This window comes from Octopus bimaculoides, chromosome 2, assembly GCF_046866305.1.
Source record: "Octopus bimaculoides isolate indiv1 chromosome 2, ASM4686630v1, whole genome shotgun sequence".
Classification (NCBI taxonomy): domain Eukaryota; kingdom Metazoa; phylum Mollusca; class Cephalopoda; order Octopoda; family Octopodidae; genus Octopus; species Octopus bimaculoides.
Window position 1 is genome coordinate 145,460,622 of NC_142929.1, and position 24,339 is coordinate 145,484,960.

The following is a 24,339-nucleotide window of genomic DNA, read 5'->3' on the forward strand; positions in this document are numbered from 1 at the left end:
TCTAAGAAACTGGAAATAGCTGCTAAATCTTTATCACAAACCCTCCACGCCATGTTTTCAAAGGACGGAAGTACTGACTATATATATATCTCAAATATACTATTCCTGAAAACAAAATGGGATGGTTATGGCTGAAAGCCCTTAATCATAGTTCCGCCATATCAATGTTGGCCTGGGCCTACACGACAAAAACAACGGCGACAGCGACGATGACTAAAAAAAACCGGTGTTAGCCCATTCCTTTTCAGCAGTATCTTGGTATAGGTGCTAAAACTGTAACGTTTTAGTTTCTTAGCATAGGTGGTTACACCAGTTGATATCTACCACTTGCAGTACTCTGAATATTTTCAAAAATAAAGGCGGTGAGCTGGCAGAATCGTTAGCCCACCGGACAAAATGCTTCTGAATTCAAATTCTGCCGAGGTTGACTTTCATTCTTTCGAGGTCGATAAAATAAATACCAGTTGAGTACTGAGGTCGATATAATCGACTTGTTCTCTCAAAATTTCTGACCTTGTGTCAAAATAAGAAAGGATTATTTTCAAAAAGTAAGAAAAAAAAGCCCTTCAGTTTTTAATACCACAAGACTTAACTGGATTTAAAGAAAAGCCGATAGAGAATTGACGTTGCTGTCAGAAATATGGCAAAGTGGATCCAAAGAGAATGGTAATGATAAATAATCATATAATCATTTATTGGCCGAGACACAAAGTTAAAATTTATAGTGAAAGGTTGTATAATGAACAGGATTTATTATATTACTGGTATATATATGTCTCAACGACCACAATTCGCAGACAGCCGGTGGAGTGGAGAATCATTTGAAGGTCGTATGAAAATTTGTTTCTGCTCTTTACGTTCTAAGTTCAAATTCTCCCAAAAACCAACTTTCTCTTTCATTCTTCTGGGGTTGATAAAATAAGGTACCACCCAAGTACTGGGCTAACTTTAATTGATTGATGATGGTCCTTCCAATGCCAGCATTTCTCAAGCTGACAACTACCAGCCACCGCCCAAAGTGTTAGTGAAATTTTTATTTAGCACTCTTCTCTTTTTATTAACGAGATGACAAAATAGAATTTGCATCCATATAATAATTTCTTCACCATGGCTTTTGAGAAGTTTATAAAGTTGTAAATCATCTCAATCTTATTAAACATGACAAGTTGTCCGCCCCGTTTCCAATCCTTATATCCCCATCTTTTGAGAGAAACACTGTTCTAAGCTTCGAGAAAGAAACTGTAACTGGGAATTCTAAACGGACCTTCTTAATATCGCTTATACCTTAATAGCGGATGAAATACTATTGCCTTTGAGAAACGTGATAGAACAATATCATACAAATTCTATATGACTTAATAATGTGGCACGTCCATTATCGTAGATGACATAGTTTCTTCACACACACACACACATGAGAGAGAGAGAGAGAGAGAGAGAGAGAAAGAGAGAAAATTGTTGTTGCTGCTGCTGATTTATGCATAAATGCTTCTATCTATCTATCTATCTATCTATCTATCTATCTATCTGTATGTTTGTCTGTCTGTCTGTCTGTCTATCTGTCTGCCTGCCTGTCTGTCTGTCTGTCTGTCTGTCTGTCTATCTATCTATCTATCTATCTCTCTCTCTATTTACCTATCTATCTATCTATCTATCTATCTATCTATCTAGATAGATAGATAGATAGATAGATAGATAGATAGATAGATAGATAGATAGATAGATAGATAGATAGATAGATAGGTAAGGATGACTGGCAAGGATAAGAACAGGTGCCCCATCCCTCACCCTGCAAAAGTGGGGTAAAGCGGATGAGCATACATTCAGAAAACTCTCAATAGTATGAACTGGCAAAGACCACCCATCGTATAAACAATGGAAGATTTTGTGGGAAGATACAGTTTGATGTGGCTATATTGCTCGCAGAGCAATATATCCACGTGTTGGTGAATTAAGATTTGCCGACAGAATGTGTGAAATCCGATAGATTCAGTTGTTACTTGTATTTACAAAGCGGTGTCAGCAACTATTTAGACCTAAGAAATACATGAAAGCCACTTTGATGGAATATGAACTTACATCATATACGATGACAGGTCGTCCTTTTATTCATCTGTTTCCAGTATGATTTCTGGTAGTGGTCATAATGGAGACTGGCAATGTTGGCTCGATCATGATGACATCTGCTTTTGATACTACGCCGCCTGAAATCGCCCCTGGTTCACTAATAAAAATTCCCGGCTTTGAAGTGATCTAGATTAAAACCTGACATCACAATTTCATGTTAAATGAAGTTCTAAACACAAGTTTAATTATGGCTAAACTATTTTATTAAATTTTTCATTATATTCAAAATTAATAGAAACAAAGGTTTCGTATTTTGATATAATTATCTGATAACAAAAAAGTTAAATTGACAATATTTCCATAATGGATAGGAAACATCAAAGCTACCTTAAATAGCAGATTCAGTTATTGTTAATGTGATAGTACGAAACAAAAATCAAGTATCTTAGAATCATTGGGACATTAGAAAACTGGAATGCTGTTTATTTTTAAGAAAGCTAAATGAAGATACTAATGTTTTGAAGAAATTGATGTTAACAGCACATCTTGTCCTACTGACTTATATTTATATATTTACTATGACAGAATGCATTTCTTACTAACATCTCATTATCAGTTTATCAGAATCCCGACTACATACAAACAGGCGTTTCTTTCTGTCTGTATGTTCTTTCAGACAAGAGTTACTGCCAAATAAACAAACACGCGCGTGCGCAGAGAGAGAGAGAGAGACAGACAGACAGAGAGAGAGAGGAGGGGAGATAGAGAGAAACACATGCGCATGCCCTTTTTCTCTCTTCCTCTTTCACGCATGCTCTCTTTCACACACATAGCAAAAACCAATAATGTTCTGATAGGATACATTATTATATTTGCAGAACCAGTTCTATTTATTTGGTTTAATGAAAAAATGACGGTGTTCATAATACTTGTAGATTATCTCCCTGTCTGAAAAGGCGAGGGATTCGGTACAATTGATCTTCAGTTTGAACTTCTGTAGTTCGATGCCTATAAGGAGGCCATGGACAGAGGATAGCTTCATCCATTAAAAAAGAAACGAAAAAGTACCTGTACATGAGATGAGCACAACTGCTCATGCACAATTACTTCCTAAACTTTGATCATACGTCGATAACAAGAGCACTACTAAACACTCCTCTAATAATACTTTCTGTCTCTCTCTCTGTTTATCTGTCTGTCTCTCTCCTTCTCGGTTTCATCTAGTTCAAAGAAACATACATAAAAATCACTTGCAAGAATAATCTCAATAACTCCCCTCTACACAGACACGATATTTAAATTTACACCATCAAAGATTAAACTAAAAGAAACTTCAACTGTCACATACTGAACGAGTCTATTTTGCCCGCCACCAGAAACCATAGAGAAAGTGAAAATAACAGAACAGTGAAGAAAATTCAATATACGTTCACTGGTTTCATTGCATCTCAGAATGGATTGTGTGATCCTCTACATGACCGAGGTATGGTAAATCTGGAGGACGGCATCTTATCTGCCCAACTGCTTAAGGAGGAATTTCAACCATGTTTCGTGGTCTGCTACCACAACAGCTCCTTTATAGGATCCAGTTAGTTCAAGACATCATCAGGAGGAACCACGTCCGGTTTCGGCCTCTACTCCTCTACCGTTTTGACGTGGCGGGGCCCCCATTTTCGGAGGTGTCTTCAGCTCTGGTGTTGGGTGCATGTCTTCTTTCTTCTATTCCCTGGCCTCTTCGATGCAGCATCAACGAGTGTCAGCGTCCGACTGATTGTCATGTCAAATTCCCCTTTTTATACCTGCTGCTATGCTCCAGCAGGCTGCCCCAGCAAGTTGTCACATGACACTGTCTAAACTTCCCGCTGCTCGGCTCCAGCAAGTAGCCCCAGCAAGTTGTCACGTGACACTGTCTAAACTTCAACTGACAATGGAGGGCGCGAAGCCACTTCAGTGTGAGCCTGTCTCACTTAGTGATGTTATTTTCCGGCATGTTATGACTTTCAAGCCATATTTGGTCTTCCCACTTCAGCCATATATAGAAGCTGGCTTTTTCGACCACCTCCTGTATCCTCCTTATCAGTTTTCTCAGTTCCGAGCTTGAAAACGCAAATCTTCTCTTGAATAGCGCTGTCATTTTTCTTTCAATGAAGCCTCTAGCCCCCACTGCCAGATGGTAGTACTCGACAGTCCATCCCTGTTCTCTGCACTCTTCGATTAGTTTCTCGTATCTCTTCTCCTTTCGTTTCTCTGCATTGTCGATGTTCTCTCCCCATGGTACTGTCAGTTCTAGCAAGATTCCTATTCTCCGTTCTGTGTTCCATATGACTAAGTCTGGTCTTTTTGTTGTTTTTATAAGTGGAAAAATTGCTAGACTTCCCAAATCCGTGGCCAGCTCACACCTGCTTGATTTATATTGGTCGAAAACAACGTCGACAGTGAAGACGTTCAACAATTGTTTCTAATTTAGGCACAAGGCCTGCAGTTTTGAAGGGTGGGGCTAGTTAGTTACATCGACTGGTATTTCATTCTACCGACCCTGACATAACTTGAACTCAGACATAAAGCGTTGATATAAATACTGCAGAACATTGTTCTCGACACAAACGATTCTATCAATCCACTCCCAAAGTATTCTATCATCATAATTATGTAATAGGTCAAAGGGATAAGTCAATTACATCCACCCCCAGTGCTCAAATGGTACTTATTTTATCGACCCCGAAAAGATGAGAAGTAAAGTCAGCCTTAACCTTGGCGGAATTTGAATGGACTAAACTAAAATAAAAATACACGCTTACTTATCTTCCGAAGATAGTCTACAAACAAAAAACAAAAAAAATATCCCTCTCAAACAGTAGTCCCTTGAGAAATCCTCCACAGTGAATCACCTATTGTCATCAAGAATCCAGTAATAACAATAATCTACAGCTGCAGATGATAATAACAGTAGAGTATAGACCTGCAGTATCTATTTTCTTTTATGTTTAGAGTTCGAATTCCATTATGACTGAATTTCCCTTTCATTGTTCTAGAAACAACCAGTGATGTACTAGAGCAAATTAAATCAACTACGTTCCTTTCCACAAAATCTGAAACTTTATACCAATAACGATAACGATGTTTTGAGGTGGGGGATACTGTTGCTGTTTAACTTCAAGTCAATCTTGTTTGAGTAAAGCTTTGATCAGCGACATTCCATATTTGACTACGATTTGCTTTATCGACTACAGAAGGACGATTGGCAAAAGCAAGCGCAACGGGATTTTAACTCAAACCGTAGCGTGACGTAACTAAATACAGTGAGGCATTTGTTTTTTTCTAACGTTTCACTGATCCTGTCGATTTTCCTAACCTACCGCTTTAATATTAATATTGTTTGTTTTATGCCGATAATACACGCACGCACTGGTTCAATTTCATTTCCTTGTTATTCGTCAGTTGGTTAACTATTTAACCAAGTAACTAATCGATCGTTTGATCAATTATTTGGTTAACTAATCAATCTGTTATGCTTGTCAAATGTCCTTTCGACGCCATTCGCGACCTCTTCAATGGCGTGCCCTTGTTACTCTAGGTCAGGTTTAGGTCTGTCCGCCTTTCTATCTCTTAGTTTTAGATTCTATATTTATGTAGTTGTGGGCATGTGAGTAGGAATGTACGCGGGAATGGAAGGGAGTTCACATCAAGAAACTTGCAAGCCATATACAAAAACGAAAAATTGGTATAAATTTTCCTTATTTAAAATGCAAGGAGAGTGAAAGAGGAACTGCGTGCAAGGCTTTTCGGGTTTTAAGTTCAGGAAAATTGAAGTATAATTGTGTTTAGTGTTCTGTACTCCTAATAGTTTCTTCACAACTAGCTTAATAGTGAAAAATCATTTTTATGGAACCTTACAGATACGTTTTCGAAATTTACATTAATGAATTTTTTGTAAATAGAAAAACAAAGAAGTTCATATTAAGTTAAGCATTTCATAACTTTTACATGATCTCTGTGGGTGCGCACACGCACACACAATCACACACACACACACACACACACGCACGCACGCACGCACGCACGCACGCGCGCAGGCAGCTATGTTTACTGCATTATCAACATGATAATATGAAAAAAAAATATTCCGATTACAGCCTACTTTAACAAAGACCGAGAATAATCTGAATGTGTCTCATTCCCTTTTATTTGAAATCCTTATGTTGAGCAATGAGATGTGTAATCTAGTAGGTATGGTTTGGGGCTCGCGATCACAAGGCCGTAGGTTCTAGTCCTGGACCGGGTGGTACGTTGTTTCTTTTGAGCAAAGCACTTCATTTAACGTTGCACCAGTCTGCTAAGCTCTCTGCAACATTTCAGTAATAAAACCATGACAGTGTGATAAGAAGATTGCTTCCCAACTACATGTATCCGGGTTCAGCCCCTCCTAGTATAGCCCTGGGCCGATCAAAGCCTTGTGAGTGGATATAGTAGACGGAAACTGAAAAAAGCCCATCGTATATATATATATATATATATATATATATATATATATATATATATATATATATATATATATATATATATATATATATATATATATATATATATATATATATATATATATATATATATATATATATATATATATATATATATATATATATATATATATATATATATATATATATTCTTTTATTCTTTTACTTGTTTCGGTCATCTGACTGCGACCATGCTGGAGTACCGCATTCAAACAAATGACTCTAAGACTTGCTTTTTAAACCTAGTACTTATTCTATCGGACGCTGTGAGACTGAACCCGGAACCATGTGGTTGTGAAGCAAACTTCCTACCACACAGCCTGCCCCAGCATGGCCCCAATCTATTGACTGAAACAAGTAAAACTAGACAAAAAAAGATATCTATGTGTGTGTGTATTGTGTATGTGTTTGTCCCCCAACACCGCTTGACAACCGGTGTTAGTTTCCGCTGTCTCCATATCTTAGCGGTTCAGCCAAAGATATCGATAGAATAAGTACCGGGATAAAAAAAAATGTACTGTTGTCGATTCATTCGATTAAATACCCTTCAAGGCGGTGCCCCAGCATGGCCGCAGTTCAATGACTGAAACAAGAAAACGATAAAAGAGATAAAATATGCATAATTAAGAGAATTATAAGGAAACAAAGCTGGAGAAAGTGGGGGTAGGGAAAGGGGTCACTAAAGTGTAGTTATGTCAGTGTCTGTTGGGTGTTCAACGAGTTCAGATGTCGTGAGGAGTGGGAAAAGCTGATATTCGGGATTATGACCCTTAACAGATTACTCGAGAACCGGATTTTATCTTTATGGTATTTAGTTACTCTACCATTCTGTTTGTTCTACGTTCAGATTTCATCAGCTTCAGTTTTTATTTTTCATCCATTCGGTGTCATTAAAATGATGTGTCGTCGGCAGCGGCGGCAGCGGCGGAGGCGGCGGTGGCGGCGGTAGCGGGGTCGATTGAAATCGACTGTACGCCTTTCAACTCCCAACGATTGTGTGTGTGACCTTGTGGAACAGCTAGAAATCAATATTGATCTCATTTGTGATTAGGTACAAGGCATATTTAGCAATAGGTATATTGTGATATTTATATGCCAAAGTTAAAAAGCATTTATTCAACAAGCCAGCGACAGAACCTCTCGAATGTATGTATGTATGTATGTATGTGTGTGTGTGTATATATATATATATTATATATACACATACATATCTATGTATATAAGTGTGTAAGTATATGTATGTGTGTGTGTGTGTGTGTGTGTGTGTGTGTGTGTGTGTGTGCAGGCGTGGCTGTGTGGTAAGAAGCTTGCTTATCAACCACATGGTTCTGGATTCAGTCCCACTACGTGGCACCTTGGGCAACTGTTTTCTACTACAGCCTCGGGCTATTATTTGGTAGACGGAAACTTAAAGAAGCCTGTCGTATATATATATATATATATATATATATATATATATATATATATATATATATATATATATATATACACATACACGAAGACTTCTTCAGATTCCATCTACTAAATCCACTCATAAGTCTTTGGTCGGCCTGAGGCTATAGTAGAAGACACTTGCCCAAGGTGCCACGCAGTGGGAATGAACATATGTGTGTATGTTTGTGTGTCTGTGTTTGTTCCCCCACCCCAACCGATGTTAGGGTGACAACCGATGTTAGGGTGTTTACGTCTCCATAACTTAGCGATTCTGCAAAAGAGACCGATAGAATAAGTACTAGGCTTACAAAGAATAAGTCGTGGGGTCGATTTGTTCGGCTAAAGGCGGTACTCCAGCACGGCCGCAGTCAAATGACATGAAACAAATAAAAAAATAAAAGAATACACACACACATAAACACACGCACGCACACATAAACACACGCACGCACACACACACACACACACACACACACACACATATACATAAGCTAACTAGCTAGCTAGCTAGCTAGCTAGATAGATAGATAGATACGACAGTCTTCTTTCAGTTTCTTTCGACTAAATCCACTCACAAGGCTTTGGTCGGCCCGAGGCTATAGTAGAAGACACTCGCCCAAGGTGCCATGCAGTGGGACTGAATCCAGAACTATGTCGTTGGGAAGCCAGCTTCTTACCACACAGCCTGCCGCAGCATGGCCCCAGTCTAATGACTGAAATAAGTAAAACAAGAAAAAAAGGTATCTATGTGTGTGTGTATTGTGTAGTTTTTGGCCAGTATAGGCCATGTCTAACTTAATAGCACCAGCTGGTGAAGTCTTTTAGTCATATATGGGGCACCATGGCCCACTCTAACAAAGAGTTATTGTTGGAGACATATCCGGGTGTGGAAGGTTGGTCCGGGATTTTTTGAAGAAATTTGTCCAGTGAACATTTGAATCTTATGGGATCCGTTTCCGTTTTGACTTATTTCGATATGGTATTATAGAAAGCTGGATCAGTTAGGTACAGTAATTGTGACGTAATGTTGCTATGTGTACCGAGTTCGATTTTTGTAGAGGGCGGATAAGATAAGGAAGGCACGCTGAACAACTTCGTCCGATAGAACATTGCCACCTGCCTGGCCTTTGAATTGAGGTTTTCGCAACCACTTTATTTCATTAACGATTTGCCATGAAGGCATTACAAAGAGAAGACGAGCAAGGACAGACAAACATAAAGGGTGTAGTAGCTGCTATTTAGCGATTAAATACAAAAATATAATACAAAAGTATAATTAATATATTACTAGTTTTCTTATTCGGCGTTGCTCATTACGATTTGTAATGGCTGCTTTGAAGGACAGACATCCGACCACCAGGGTGGACCCCTTGCTTGTTCCTCCCTTTTCTGGCTTTCACTTACCTGGAGTCAGATACTCCCAGCTTTCTCGCCACAGGCTTCTACCTTCTCATGAATCTCTCTCGTGACAGGCACCCCTTCTCTAGCCTGATCTTACTCCTGAGGTGGTAACTAAAGAAGTTAACCAACACCTGGCCAGAACCACTTACTTGGTCTTTAGGTGCCTCTGGGAGAGTCCCGGACTACTGACCCGAACATAATTTGATCACTTTGTCCCTCTTGTCCCAGGAAAAGTAATGATAATAATAATCCTTTCTACTATAGGCACAAGACCCTGATTTTCTGGGGAGGAGGATAGTCGATCACATCGACCCCAATACTCAACAGGTACTTAATTTATCGATCCCGAAAGGATGAAAGGCAAAGTCAACATCGGTGGAATTTGAGCTTGGAACATAAAGAGTCGATAGAAATGTTGCTAAGCATTTTGTCCCGCGCGCAAACTATTCTTCCAACTCACCGCCTTTATTTTGTCCAGCGTACTAACGATCCGGCTAATAATAATTCTTTCTAATTTGAGGGCAGGGAACAAGTTGAATAAATCGAACCCAGTACTTGACAAGTACTTATTTTATTGTTCCCCGAACCAATGAAAAGTAAAGTTGAACTTGACGGGTTTTGAACTCAGAACGTAGAACGTTAACATGTTTTCCAATGCTAATATCGATCCTGCTAGCTTATAAAATTAAATTCTTAAAAAAAAACAAAAAAAAAACAAAGGTAGGTGAAAGTGGGATTGACTTGAAGCAAGAATCGAAACCGGCGCACTAAGCCCCTCTCTTTTACCACCACCTTGCTCGTTTGACTCAAGTGAAGCTCCCCTCTTGCTTTATGCGGTATGAAGGAATTGGGGTATGGCAAGTGTCAATCTCATATCCTAAACACTTAGCTAATTTGTTACGTTAATCCATTAGGGGGTAGCGTTATATAGTTTGTTTATACGTTTGTTTATTCTTCATGTTGTATTTCTGTAGTAGTAGTAGAAGTAGTAGTTGTAGTAATAGTAGTAGTAGCAGCAGCAGCAACTAATTTTTTTTAATGATTTCGATCAAGAATCCACGCATCTTCTTTTCTTATTTCTGTTTTTCTTTTTGCCTTCTCTTAATGTATTTTATGCTTGGTTTAGTATATTTACTTTTAATCTGCCCCTTCTCCACTTTCTATACAACCAACATCATCTTCATCATCACCTCTCACACTCTCCCGATATCTCTTTTTATGCCTCTCTCTCTTTCTCTCTCTCTCACTATCTATCTATCCATCTCTCCTCTGCACGTGGTTTGCTTCGGCTGGCTGACAGACAGACATACAGACACCATCGCTACGGAAACACCTACAGGGGTAGAAGGCAGCGGGAAGCTGACTCTTATACGCTTTAGAACATAAAAAAAAAATAATAATAAATAATAATAATAATAATAATAATATGAGGTGGTAGCGGTAATGGTAGTGATTGCTGCGATGGTGTCAGTGACGGAGATGGCGGTGGTAGCAGAGTAACAGTAGTAGTAGTAGTAGTAGTAGTAGTAGTAGTAGTAGTAGTAGTAGTCGTTGGAGTAGCGGCAACGATGGTGGTGCTGGAAATGGTTGGTAGTTGCGAGGTAAAGACGAAAAACAAGTGAAAAGAGAGAGAGAGAGAAAAAAAGAAATAAAGAATAAAAAAAATAGCAGCAAGCAGCAACAAACAAATAAAAAAGGATGTAGAAATACAAAAATATCAATAAAACAATACCAAGAGGAGCTTGGCAGAGTTTTTCGCTAACAAGTTCCTCTCAGTGTGTCAGTTATAAGTGACAGGAGAACGACATACAAGTTGTATAAACTTCGACAATTGGGACTAAGCTTAGTCAACGTAAAACGAAGAAACAATTTCATGTAAGATATTATTAATAATTCTTTATTAATTAATAGTAATTATTAATGTTTATTGGTTTCATTATTTTAGTACTGACTGTTTGTTTTGTTTTTCTTTTCTTTTTTTCTATATATTGCTCTGTTTACAAGTTGTGTTTCTTTCTATGGTGTATTTTCTTGTCTACTTTCTACAGTCTCATATCAAACCACCGATATACATATAATGTTGCATTCATTCATTTCTTCGTTCCATCATCGGATCTGTTCATTCATTTAATGTTTCATGCACGAGCGCATGCTCTCGTTCTCTCACTCATGCACACACGCGCATACATACAAATAAAACTGTGTTTCTATATTAATATGCATATTCATATATACATGCAAAATACACAAACGCACCTATATATAGGGATGCGTGTGTATAGGTACGTGTGTATAGGTGTGTGCGTGTATAGGTGTGTGTGTGTATGTGTGTAAATATATATAGGTATGTGTGTGTGTACATATAGATAGATAGATGTATATATATATATATATATATATATATATATATATATATATATATATATATATATATATAAAGGTGTGTGTGTGTATATATAAATATATAGATGTGTGTGTATATAAATATATAGATGTGTATATATATATATATATATATATATATAGGTGTGTATATATATATATAAATATATAGGTGTGTATATATATATATATATGTGTGTGTGTATATATATATATATATATGTGTGTATATATATATGTGTATGTATATATGTATATATATATAGGTGTGTTTGTGTATATATGTGTGTATACATATCTGTATATGTGTATACATATCTGTGAGTGTATGTGTATATGCGTATGTGTGTGTGTGTATATGTGCGCTCGCGTATATAAGTGTATGTTTATGTGGAGGCATGCGGCTCAGTGGTTAAAGTGTTTGACTTATCGTAGGATTGTGGTTTCGATTCCTAGACCAGGTGACGCGTTGTGTTCTTTGAGCTAAACACTTCATTTCACATTGTTCCAGTCCACTCAGCTGGCAAAAATGAGTCATCCTGTGACAGACAGGTGTTCCGTCCAGATGGGGAATTTTATACGCTATAGAAACTGAGAAACCGACCCTTATGAGTCTATAGGATTCAAGGAAGAAAACTTATCATTTATCCTATGAATAAGATATATAGGTTTATTCTTTTCTTTTATTTCTTCTAGTCATTTGACTGCGGCCATGCTGGAGCACTGCCTTTAGTCGAACAAATCAACCCCACGATTTATTCTTTGTAAGCCTAGTACTTATTCTATCGGCCCCTTTTGCCGAACTGCTAAGTTACGGGGACGTAAACACACCAACATTGGTTGTGAAGCGATGGTGGGGGAATAAATACAGATAGACAAACATATATATATAATTATTGCGGCTTTTTTTCAACAAATTTTATTCAACAAAAACAATAACAACATGTAACAAAAACATCTTTAAATGATTATTCCGGACCATATTCACCATCAACTTCAATTACTGCTTCCCATTTGCTTGGCAGACGATCAGACCGTCATTTAAAGATGTTTCTGTTAAATATTGTTATTGTTTTTGTCGAATAAAAGCCGCAATAATTATGCATTAACCCAATATATATATATATATATATATATATATATATATATATATATATATATATATATTTATATTTATATAAAGGGCATTATTACAGAAAAATAATAACGCCACACAGTGGACTTCTCAAAATAACCACATTTAGTACCTTATGCGAGGAAGTCCACTGTGTGGCGTTATTATTTTCTGTAATAATGCCCTTTATATAAATATAAACGAATAATTATATTCTTGGGAATAGAAATTTCCCTTATGAATTTTTTTTTTACACACTGGCTTCTTGATAAAATTCTTGTAAAAGAGTTTTATCCCTTTTTTGAATTTATATATATATATATATATATACGACGGGCTTCTGCTTACCAAATCCACTCACAAGGCTTTGGTCGACCCGAGGCTATAGTAGAAGACACTCGCCCAAGGTGCCATGCAGTGGGACTGAACCCGGAACCATGTGGTTGGGAAGCAAGCTTCTTACCACACAGCCACGCCTGCGCCTGGTAGTAGAAACACGAAAGTCAACAGTAAAGAGTAAATATATATTTTCATTTAGCTGTAAAGCTACATAAGTGACAAGGTACGAAAGTTTCTTGCTCAGCACTGTGTGTATGCCTCACACACACACACACACACACACGCGCGCGCGCGCGCGCGCGCGCACACGAAGCTTGCTTCGCAACCAAGTTCAGGTTTCAGTCCCGCATCGTGACACCTTGGGCAAGTGTCCTCTACTATAGCCTTGTGTCGACCAAGACCTTGTGAGTGGAATTGAGAGATGGAAACTGAAAGAAGCCCGTCGTATATATGTATATATGTATATCTATGTGTATGTGTGTCTTCGTGTCTGTTTGTCCCCCACCACTGCTTGACAACCGGTATTGGTGTGTTTACGTCCCCGTAACTGAGCGCTTCGACAAGAGAGACCGGTAGAGTACCAAGCTTTAAAACAAAAAGTACTGACTAAAAAATTCAAGGCGGTGCTCCAGCATGGCCGCAGTCAAATGACTGAAACAAATAAAAGGATAAAAGATATATATATATATGTAATATATGAATGTATATGCATTTACACATTTATATATATATATATATATATATATCTCATAATTGGATATTTTACTTCTGTTATTTACTTATTTTATATTTATATCATTTATTTTAAATTTTCTTCATTTTATTTTATTTCCATTTTTACTTTATTTACTCTTTTATTTTATTCTATTTTACTCTTTACTTTACCTTATTATCCTTTATATTCTAACTGATCTGTTAATCCTTCACCCAAACATAACAATAAAAAATAATAACTCCTTATTTAGTCTGCTTGCACGAACGGAAGGGTCCACATATAATACCTTAATGTATATCTTTCTCTGATGATATTATGTTCATAACATATGAATACAAATTTGAAGCATAAATTTGTAATTTACTTATTGAGCACTAATGGAAACGGTTGTAAGAAGTAAAAATTACCAATTTTTAATGATAAATAATTACTATTATCTTAACTCTCCGTTTTCTTTCCTTCATTTAACTGAACATGAACTTTATTCTTAATACATTTCTCAAAATTACTAGGTATAAAACCAATATTTCTTTGGATGCAACCATCCATTTATGAGGTTAACTTATCCTCTACGCAAATTATATATATATATATATATATATGTATATATATATATATATATAATCAAAATAAGCAACAAGGATATCGAAAGTTGATGCAGTACGATCGTTTCATGCGACTCCATTTATTTAAGCAATGTGAACATTACATTAAATGTGTATACATATCTGTGAGTGTTTCTTTAATGTAATGTTCACATTGCTTAAATAAACAGATTTGCATGAAACGATCGTACTGCATTAACTTTGGATATCCTTGTTGCTTATTTTGATTTTAATCACCTTATTTTGGAATCGTATGGATAAGACCATACTTAATTCTGGAACCTAAACATAAGTACCATATTCACTTTGAATCTAAATTGATATATATATATATATATATATATATATATATATATAATGTACCTACATATATGTATTATTTTTCATTTGTTTCACTTCTTGGACTGCGACCATACTGGGGCATCGCTTTGGCGGGTTCAGTTAAGCAAATCGATTCCCAGTACTTATTCTATCAGTGTTTTGCTGAACCGTTAAATTACAGGAACGTAAAGAAACCAACACTTGTCAAACGAGGAAAGAAACAAAAAAAAAACCACGCACGTGTGCGCGCACACATACACACGCTCGCATATACATATACACACTGCGGGGGTTCCACACAGTTTCCATCTACCAAATTCACTCAGAAGACATTGGTCGACACGAGGCTATAGCAAAAGAAACTTACTCAAGTTTTCCATGGAACTGAACGACCGAACCGCACACAGCCATTGTGTGTGCGCGTGTGTGCGTTTATGTGTGTGTGTGTGTGTGTGTGTGTGTGGGTGTGTAAATATAGATATTATCCGAAATGTATAGTATTGAATATCAATCACGGTTGATCTTTTATATATATATATATATATATATATATATATATATATATATATATATATATATATATCTATCCATGCGCGCACGCACACACACGCACACATACGCACACACGCACACACACACACACACACACACACACACACACACACACACACACACACACTCACAGATACACGTGGACGGGCGCACATATTCTCTTTCTATTTTGGTGAATGTCTGTTTAATTATTTTCCCTGGCCTTGCATACCTTTTTTGATTATGCCCCTCTCCCATCCACCCCTCATTGTACATACACGCGCGCACACAAGCGCGCACACACACACACATACACACACATACACACACACACATGTATATATGCTACACTTTTACAAGGGAAACTTTAATAGTACTGATTAAATCTTCAGCTTAAATTGTTTTTATATATAACTTTGACATAAAAACAAACATTAACTTTGTGTGTGTTTGTGTGTGTGTGTGTGTGTGTGTGTGTGTGTGTGTGTGTGCGTGTGTGTGTGCATGCACACATACGTTTGTACGTATCTGGGCATACGTTTGTGCGTATCTGGGCATAACATACTCACAATCACACATATGCAATATGTTTTGGTATTTCATTGAGTAAAGACGGCGAGGTGGTTGAATCGTTAGCAAGCCGAACAAAATGCATAGCAGCACTTCATCCGTCTTTATGTACTGAGTTCAAATTCCGCCGAGGTCGACTACGATTTTCATCCTTTTAGGGTCGATAAAATAAGTACCAGTCATGTACTAGGGTCGATGTAATCGTCTAGCCCCTTCCATCAAAATTTTACCTCTTGTGGCTACAGTAGAAAAGATATTTCACTGTTTCTGTTTTGAGTAACTGAATGACTTGTAAGAGAATAATTTAAAAAGAGAGAGAATATATTCTTTTCTACTCTAGGCATAAGGCCCGAAATTTTGGTGGAGGGGGCCAGTCGGTTAGATCGATCCCAGTACGCAACTCATACTTAATTTATCGACCCCGAAAGGATGAAAGGCAAAGTCGACCTCGGCGGAATTTGAACTCAGAATGTAAAGACACGAAATACCGCTAAGCATTTCGCCCGTCGTACTAACATTTCTACCAGCTCGCCGCCTAGAGAGAGAACATATTGAGTCTAGTTTAGAAACTAAAACGTCAGCTATATACACTCATACGTGCATACATGCGTCACACATTTATACAAGCATGCGTATGTCTCTCTGAATAATGTAGATATTTATATGGGTGTGTAATAAGAAGCTTGCTTCCCAACCACATGTTCCGGGTTCAGTCCCACAGCGTGGTACCTTGGGCAAGTGTCTTCTACTATAGCCTCGGGTCGACAAAATGTAAGACATTTACAGGCATGGCATAGTAGCAAAAATATATCGGATCCCATAACTGTAGCCGAACCACCAATATATCGCTTGCCAGGCGATCGTGATGCTCATTGCACTAAACCACGATACTTTCGTTATAATCCTTTCTGCTATAGGCACAATGCCTGAATTCTGGAGGCGGGAGCAAGTCGATTACATCGAAAGCAAAGTCGATTACACCGAAAGCAAAGTCGACCTCGGCGGAATTTGAACTCAGAATGTAGTGACGTGCGAAATACCGCTAAGCATTTCGTCCAGCGTGCTAACGATTCTGCCAGTTCGCCGCCCACTTTCATTATAATGAAGAAATACTCATGTCTGTCACATTCACGGTCTCTCTCCCTCTCTCCCTCCCTCTCTTTCTCTCTCTCTTTCTCTCTCTGCGTATGTGTGTGTGCATGCGTATTCGTGTATGTATGTGAGAGGATGCATATATGTAAACGTGTATGTATCCGCGTTTGAGTGTATGCGCATGTGTGTGTGTGCATGTATGCGAATGTGTATACGTGAAATCTAAATGAATATCTACTAAACAGAAGGATTGAACAGAAGAAACTTCGAATTTACTTTCATATATATATATATATATATATATATATATATATATATATATATATATATATATATATATAATCACCAGGGAAGGTAGTACCCGTAACCCTTCCAGGGCGTCGAGACTACAAAAATTGGTGGGAAGGGGGGGGGGGGATTATCTCTACTCTAGAGACTTTGCACAAAACCGTGCAACAGTATGAACTTCCCCGCTAAAGCCACTAAACGTGAAAGGTGGTGTGGTGTTAAACCAAGCAGTGGATTAAGTCAAAACCCCATATAAACCATGGTGGGATTTGAACACAGAACATAAAGAACCAGAACAAATCTCGCAAGACAGCTGCTGCGACGTCCTTATGTTTGCGCCAATAAATCGCCCTACGGGAATTGGTACTTTTGCGTTGAGTGACCTTCATTTCACATCGTTCTGAATTGAATTACTTAAAATCGAATTGGAATTAGTTCCATAAACCAGTCATCAAATACATAAAACACTTTGCTCAGATCATATTCACTTACGAATGATTGCTAAACGTGTACATGTGTGTACGAGCGGCTTTTAAGCTAGCTCCTGTTGAGGGCTCTTCATCGGGCCTTGGGCCCAACAATGACACTTCATGCATTGAGTACATATTAAATTTTATTAAACTTGAACAATATTTTTCAAGCAATGAACAATTTTTTTCAAAACAATGATATAATCTGTCTACTTGGAACTTATTGCAAAACTGCATGATAAACAACATTTTTGTCTTCCCATTCGGATAAAGTCACTAAACCATCGAAAATTCAAAGTTGCCTCAACTTTGATTATTCTATTTTATTTTTAGGCAAAGTGTACTTAGAAACACATTTCCATGATGTCCTGCTATTTGTAGCAGGTCGCACAACCACATAGGGCTTCACACGCTGACCTTTTCACCTGGTGGAAGCTGTTTTATGCATAACAGATTTAATATGACTGTCAGTTGTTGTCGATGGCAATATCAATATTCTGATTAAACAGTTCAATTATCAAAATGAGTTCCTGTTGTGATCATCATCGTATTTGATTCAGACATTGTTTCTATGCCTCCAATGTGCCTTTTAGTTTGAGCTTTTTTAAAAAGGAAGTTGGGTGTAGTGATTTGAGGAAGATTTGATTGCTATTTCTAACAGCTTTAGGGGCTCTCTCTTAATAGTGCATAATGGATTTGATTTGACGGCCAGTAATCAGAAGTGGGAGGGGGTGAACCCAGTAAGACAGCATGGCTAGTTAGACCGAGATTAAATGGTAGAGTTTGGTTGAGAACAACTTTCAAATGTTCTGGCAAATCTATCATACGCTTAGATAAACTGGGGCGATGAAAAACGGAAAGTTTCGCCAGTAGCGAGTTTGAACTTCTGATTTCCTTGAGCAGATAATTTCGCCACACGTGCGCGCGCGCGTGCGTGTGTGTGTGTGTAACGTCTCTTCTGTTACTCTCATATATTGCACTCAGAGCTAACCGCTACTCCATCTTTGTCAAGCTCTTTCTCTCCTTTTCTCTCCCAATCTAAGGGTCTATCCCGATCTTTCAAAACATGTCACAATCCTACTCTCAAGAAGAGTAATCCATTTGTCTGCCATCTATCAATTTCACTTCTGTCATCTTCAAATTGATAAAGACAACCGTTAACAATCGCATTCTGCTACATCTTGTGTCCTCGCCTCACCTATGTTCGGTTTATGTAAAACCTAATCGGCGGACCTGCTCTTCTAAATCATGTACCAGTGGTCCCCAGATCTTAGAAATACGGTGACAATATCCTTCTTGCAATTGACATTAATAAAGCATTCGATAGCGTCTGGCATATTTCTTATCTTAACTCCCCGCCTGTGGGCTTCATTCGGCTCTCTGATCTTAGATCGGAAGATTCTTGAGATCGCATCATTCAATCGTGCGGTGGTGTGGTTCTCTGTAACCTGCGCTCTATCAATTTTGAAATACTCCAACGATTTGTTATGTCCTTCCACTCTTTCTCATGTGCATTAATAAGCTACTTTTTGTTACTGCTAACAGCCCACTTGTCTGTCTGTCTGTCTGTCTGTCTGTCTGTCTGTCTCTGTCTGTCTCTCTGTTAGTCTGTCTGTCTCTCTGTCTCTCTGTCTCTGTCTCTCTCTATCTCTCTCTCTCTCTCTCTCTCTCTCTCTCTCTCTATATATATATATATATATATATATATATATATATATATATATATATATATATATCTATCTCTCCTCACGTGCTATGCTTTCAGGTGTCAGCAATCTTGGACGACCACATCAAAGTTTGATGATTCATTGATTTTTCTAGGGAAACATATAATAGTGATTCCTTGTTGCCTTCTGCCGAATTAATCATGGTTTGCTCTGTTAGTCTCCTGCTCTCTCAAGCCACAGTATATTCCCCACATAGGTGGGCCTGTGATACATATCTAGGGTTAGCTCTCCTATATGTTCTGTATGCTTTAGAATCTTCTGCTATTTGACCCATAACTTAAGAGGTTCTATCAACCTGCGTCAGGGCAAACCTGGGAATTGTAGTGACTAAGGATTAACTCTATACTCTCCAAAACATTTGAACCCAGGAGTTGGAACCTCACCAGCTGTAGCGGTTCAGTTTGGGGCCTCACCACCTCTTGCCGTTCAAGATAAAGACTACCTACTCCTATGCAAATAATGGTTTCAAATTTTGGTACAAGACCAGCAATTTCGGGGTAAATTGGTTATATCGACCCCAGTGTTCAACTGGTACTTATTTTATCGACTTCAAAAGCAGGAAAGGCAAAGTAGACCTGGCAGAATTTGAACTCAGAACGTAAAGACGGACGAAATCATAGCTAGAAACCAGACTCAGTAACCCGCGGGCCCTCAAGTCCATGTTTGGCGGACATTTCGACATTTATTTTTCTCCCTGTCTGCCAAACATGGGTGGTGGTGGTACCGCGGTGCTTTGGACAAACCGCGTCGGATCGTCGAGATCGTATCTAGATAGAGTTCTATGTAGGACAGCGGATAGAGATAGTGTAGGATGTCCACAATTTAAAATAGTCAGCTACACAGATCACAAGTTTGTGACGTGTACGCTCGACTTAGATAAGACACATAGGCAGGGTCCCGGTTACTGGAAACTGAACGCTTCGCTCTTAGCGCGGCAGGTTTACAGGAACCGGATTAGCGAATTAATTAAGAGGGCGTTAACAGGAGCCATCGTTAACAACCGCTGGTGGTTTGCCCTGAAAATGGCAATTAAATCGGAATCTATTAGGTTTAGTAAAGAACTAGCGATAAATCGAAATAGAGTAGAGGGAGACTTAGTTAAGAAACTAGAAGAGGCACTTACAACTGGCAGCGCAACCAACGTTTTGGCTGCGAGGATGGCCCTCGACCAACACCTCAACGCCAAACACGAAGGTTGCGTCGTCAGAGCTAAAATGCGTGCCTTAAGGAACGAAGGGATCGAAGCTGCGCGAGAAGCCCGGGTGGCGGAGGCGCAACGCGGTAACAGAGCCACCATTCGGTCTCTAATCGATGAACAGGGATGTAGTTTACTCGAACCCGAAAGGATGTGTGGGGCCTTTCAACAGCACTTTGCTCGACTGTTCGGTGCGAGCGGTGGGTCGGAACGCAGGATGGACTTCACTGCCTACCTGACCGGCCTGCCGCGGCTCTCGGCGGGAGAGGCAGAGTGTTGTGAAGGTCCAATCACAGCTGCTGAAGTAAGGGATGCTATGGCGGGCTGCGCGAGGGATAAGTCGCCTGGATTGGATGGTCTACCCTACGAGCTGTATTGTGAAATGCCAGACTTGTTTGGCGACCTCTTGGCATCAGTCTACTGCAACTGGCAACAAAACGGGAGAATTCCCGGTTTCGTGAGCCGAGGTGCAGTGACATTGCTGAAGAAAGACCCAAACAAGGGGAATTTTATAGATAATTTCAGGCCCATCACTCTGCTCAACGCAGATTTGAAAATTTTGGCCAAAGTAACAGCCGAGAGGTTGGCGCTTGTCATCGATAAACTGGTCGACAGGGCGCAAACATGCGCCGTGCCGGGCAGAAGCATCCATGACAACCTCCACCTCATGCGCTACATCATGGACAGGGTAGTTAAGGATCCTGGCATGGGTGGGGCGCTGATCAATTTAGATCAATCTAAAGCCTTCGATAGGGTCGACCATCGATACCTGGCGGCCGTCCTCAGGGCAGCTGGCTTTGGTCCCGTCTTCCGTGGTTGGATCGCTGCCTTGTATAGCGGCATCCGATCGGTAATTCGGGTAAACGGTGACCTGTCAAAACCGTTCGACATCACGCGTTCGGTCCGTCAGGGATGTCCCCTGTCGGCGCTTCTGTATGTATTGACGCTCGAACCACTACTGCGGAAGCTGGCGACACTGAGGGGTATCCCACGAGAGCTGGGTTGCGGGATGAGCGTGTCTGCATATGCGGACGATGTCACCGTCATAGTGTCGAGCGAAAAGCACGTCGAGATGCTAGGCGAGACACTTAAAGAATACGTAACGGTGACAGGAGCAAAAATTAACCCGGAAAAGTCAGTGGGTTTGTTACTCGGCACCTGGAGAAGCAAGCCCATACCGTCCAACAGTGACTCCGTAGTGGGACGCTGGATGGACGGACCGGTTAAACTGCTCGGGGTCTGGTTCAGTCCGGACCTCCAAATGGATAAGAACTAGGACGAGATCACCAGTAGAGTGATCAAACTCAGCCAAACATGGGCTGAGAGAAAGTTATCTCTAAAAGGCAGGGCGGAGGTGGCTAATGTGTATATCGCATCAGTCAACGATTACCGCCTGACCGTCGTGCCTTGTCCCGATGCCACCATCACGAAACTAGAACGCATACTTTTCCGCTTTCTGTGGAAGGGTGGCGTTCCGATGGTGAGGCGATCCATTTGCTGTCAACAACCGTTACGTGGAGGACTGGGGATGCCGTGGTTAATGATGCGCAGACATGCGCTGAGACTGCGGCATCTCTGGAACTTCATTGACGACGGTGAACAGGTGTGGGCGCCGTTTGTGAGGCACGCCTTCCCGCAGTTCGTCTCACTCACCGAACTGCAAACATGGATCAGGAAGAGACCGAAACTGGGCGATTGGCACCGCGAGTGTCGCCAAGCTCTACAACAGCTCTGCCGTCCGGGATCAAATTTGTGCAACTTCCAAACGACCAATGCGTTCTATAGAGGACTAGTGGAGGGGAGGTCTGACAACACTCTCGGGGAAAACCTGGGTGTCGACGAGAAATTCCTAACCCGCCTTTTCAAGACGACGTTCGGGCCAGGGCCTATGGATAATTTCCAGAGATCCCTGGCTTGGCAATGCTATCGAGACGCACTACCAGTTCGAGAGAAGATCTACAGACACGGTTAGAAAACCACCGGACCAACCTGCCCGAGATGCGGTCAGAGCGACGAAACCGTTCTGCACGCACTCGTGCAGTGTCCAGATATTTCAGAGCTGTGGACCTTCGTCGAACGGCTGTTGTCGCGTGTGGGACGAGCCCACTTATCAGCCGAGTCTATCGTGAATATTGTTCCGCCACCTTCCTTTAAACGGGAAGGAAAAACGGTTTGTGTAACACTGATAGCTATGGCAAAAGAATGCGTGTGGTGGACGCGTTTGAAAGGTCTACAAACAAACACTTTCCTCTCTGGTCAGTCCCTCGTCAACTTTTTGAAGTACCACTTGAAAAGGAGGATGAGGATAGAGAGGAAAGTGTTGTCGAATGAAAGTTTCAATAAAAAATGGGTAAATGTGGCAAGAATGGTAAGAATGAAAGACGACACCATTTTAAGCATAGACTTGTAACAAAAAGAGACAAAAAGAGAGAAGGTACTTACTTTCATGTACCTTTAAAAAAAAAAAGCCTGAGGTGACCGTGGTCTTTTCCGTAGGCTTTTCTCTCCACGGATAAACCTAATCTGTTCCCCGTTTTTTACATCGACTGTGATACACGATCCCTATTGATCGCCCCCCCCCCACGTTTTTTTTTTCTTCCCGTGATCCCTTTTGATCGAAATCCCCACCTTTTTTTTTCCGCGATCCCTTTTGATCGAAATTATCCCCCCCCCCCTCCCAAGAAAAGCTCTACTTTGTAATTTGTCCATTTTCTGTATTTAGCCCTGTGTGGCTATAATAAAAAGATATCTATATGTGTGTGTGTGTGTGTGTGTGTGTATATATATATATATATATATATATATATATATATATATATATATATATGAGTGGATGGGCAGAGTCAGTCCCTCTGCACATCCCAATCTAATTAGTTGACGATTCAATACGTTTCTAACATTTGCAATTTTCGAGTAGCGTGCAGTCCTGAAAAGTAGAGTAATTCGTTGTTTGTAGCGCAATCTGATAGCCATTAGTGAAGGGCGGTAGATTAGCAGAATTGTTATTACTATTAGTAATATGCATTACAATATTTGTTCAGGGTATTTGCCATTAGAGTTCGCCTACGACGTCAGTGGTACCAAAAACCATCAACCAGCCCCTATTATCGAATAAACCCCAACGCTTGTAACACACAAAAAATTCTTTAGTAGATTCGTTTGACTAACATTCTTCAAGGCGATGCCCCAGCATGGCCATTGTCTAATGACTGAAAACAAGAAAAAGATAAAAAATTTTATAAATCACAGCATCAGTGGAGTGGAAAGGGAAAATTTGCTACATGGAAAACTATTGGTTGTCCACTGAAAATTCAACGTTGCCCAGGTCTGCTCCCTGAAGAGAAGGGAAATTACTATGTACAGAAACATTGTCAATCCGGACAGATGTAGGTATTAGATTTAGTTATGACCTTTTACTTTCTGAATTCATATTCTGCCAAGGTCAACGTGTTAGTATTGCCTTTCATTCCTCTGGAATTAATATATCGACTAGAGAATAAATTCAATCGACTCTGTCACTCTCCGATAAATTATGGTGAAGTGCCAATGTGAGAAATCCTTTGCTTTTCAT

The 24,339-nt window shown here is 39.5% G+C and overlaps 1 protein-coding gene across 1 annotated transcript in view; it reads left to right on the top strand.

The window, feature by feature from the left end:
* Nucleotides 1–10,942: 10,942 nt before the first annotated feature.
* The window catches only part of LOC106881078 (cadherin-like and PC-esterase domain-containing protein 1), a 171,514-nt gene continuing 158,117 nt past the window's right edge, over nucleotides 10,943–24,339 (top strand). The window contains exon 1 of the mRNA XM_014931294.3: nucleotides 10,943–11,294. The gene's annotated coding sequence lies outside the window, so the exon portion shown is untranslated. The remainder of the gene's footprint in view (nucleotides 11,295–24,339) is intronic.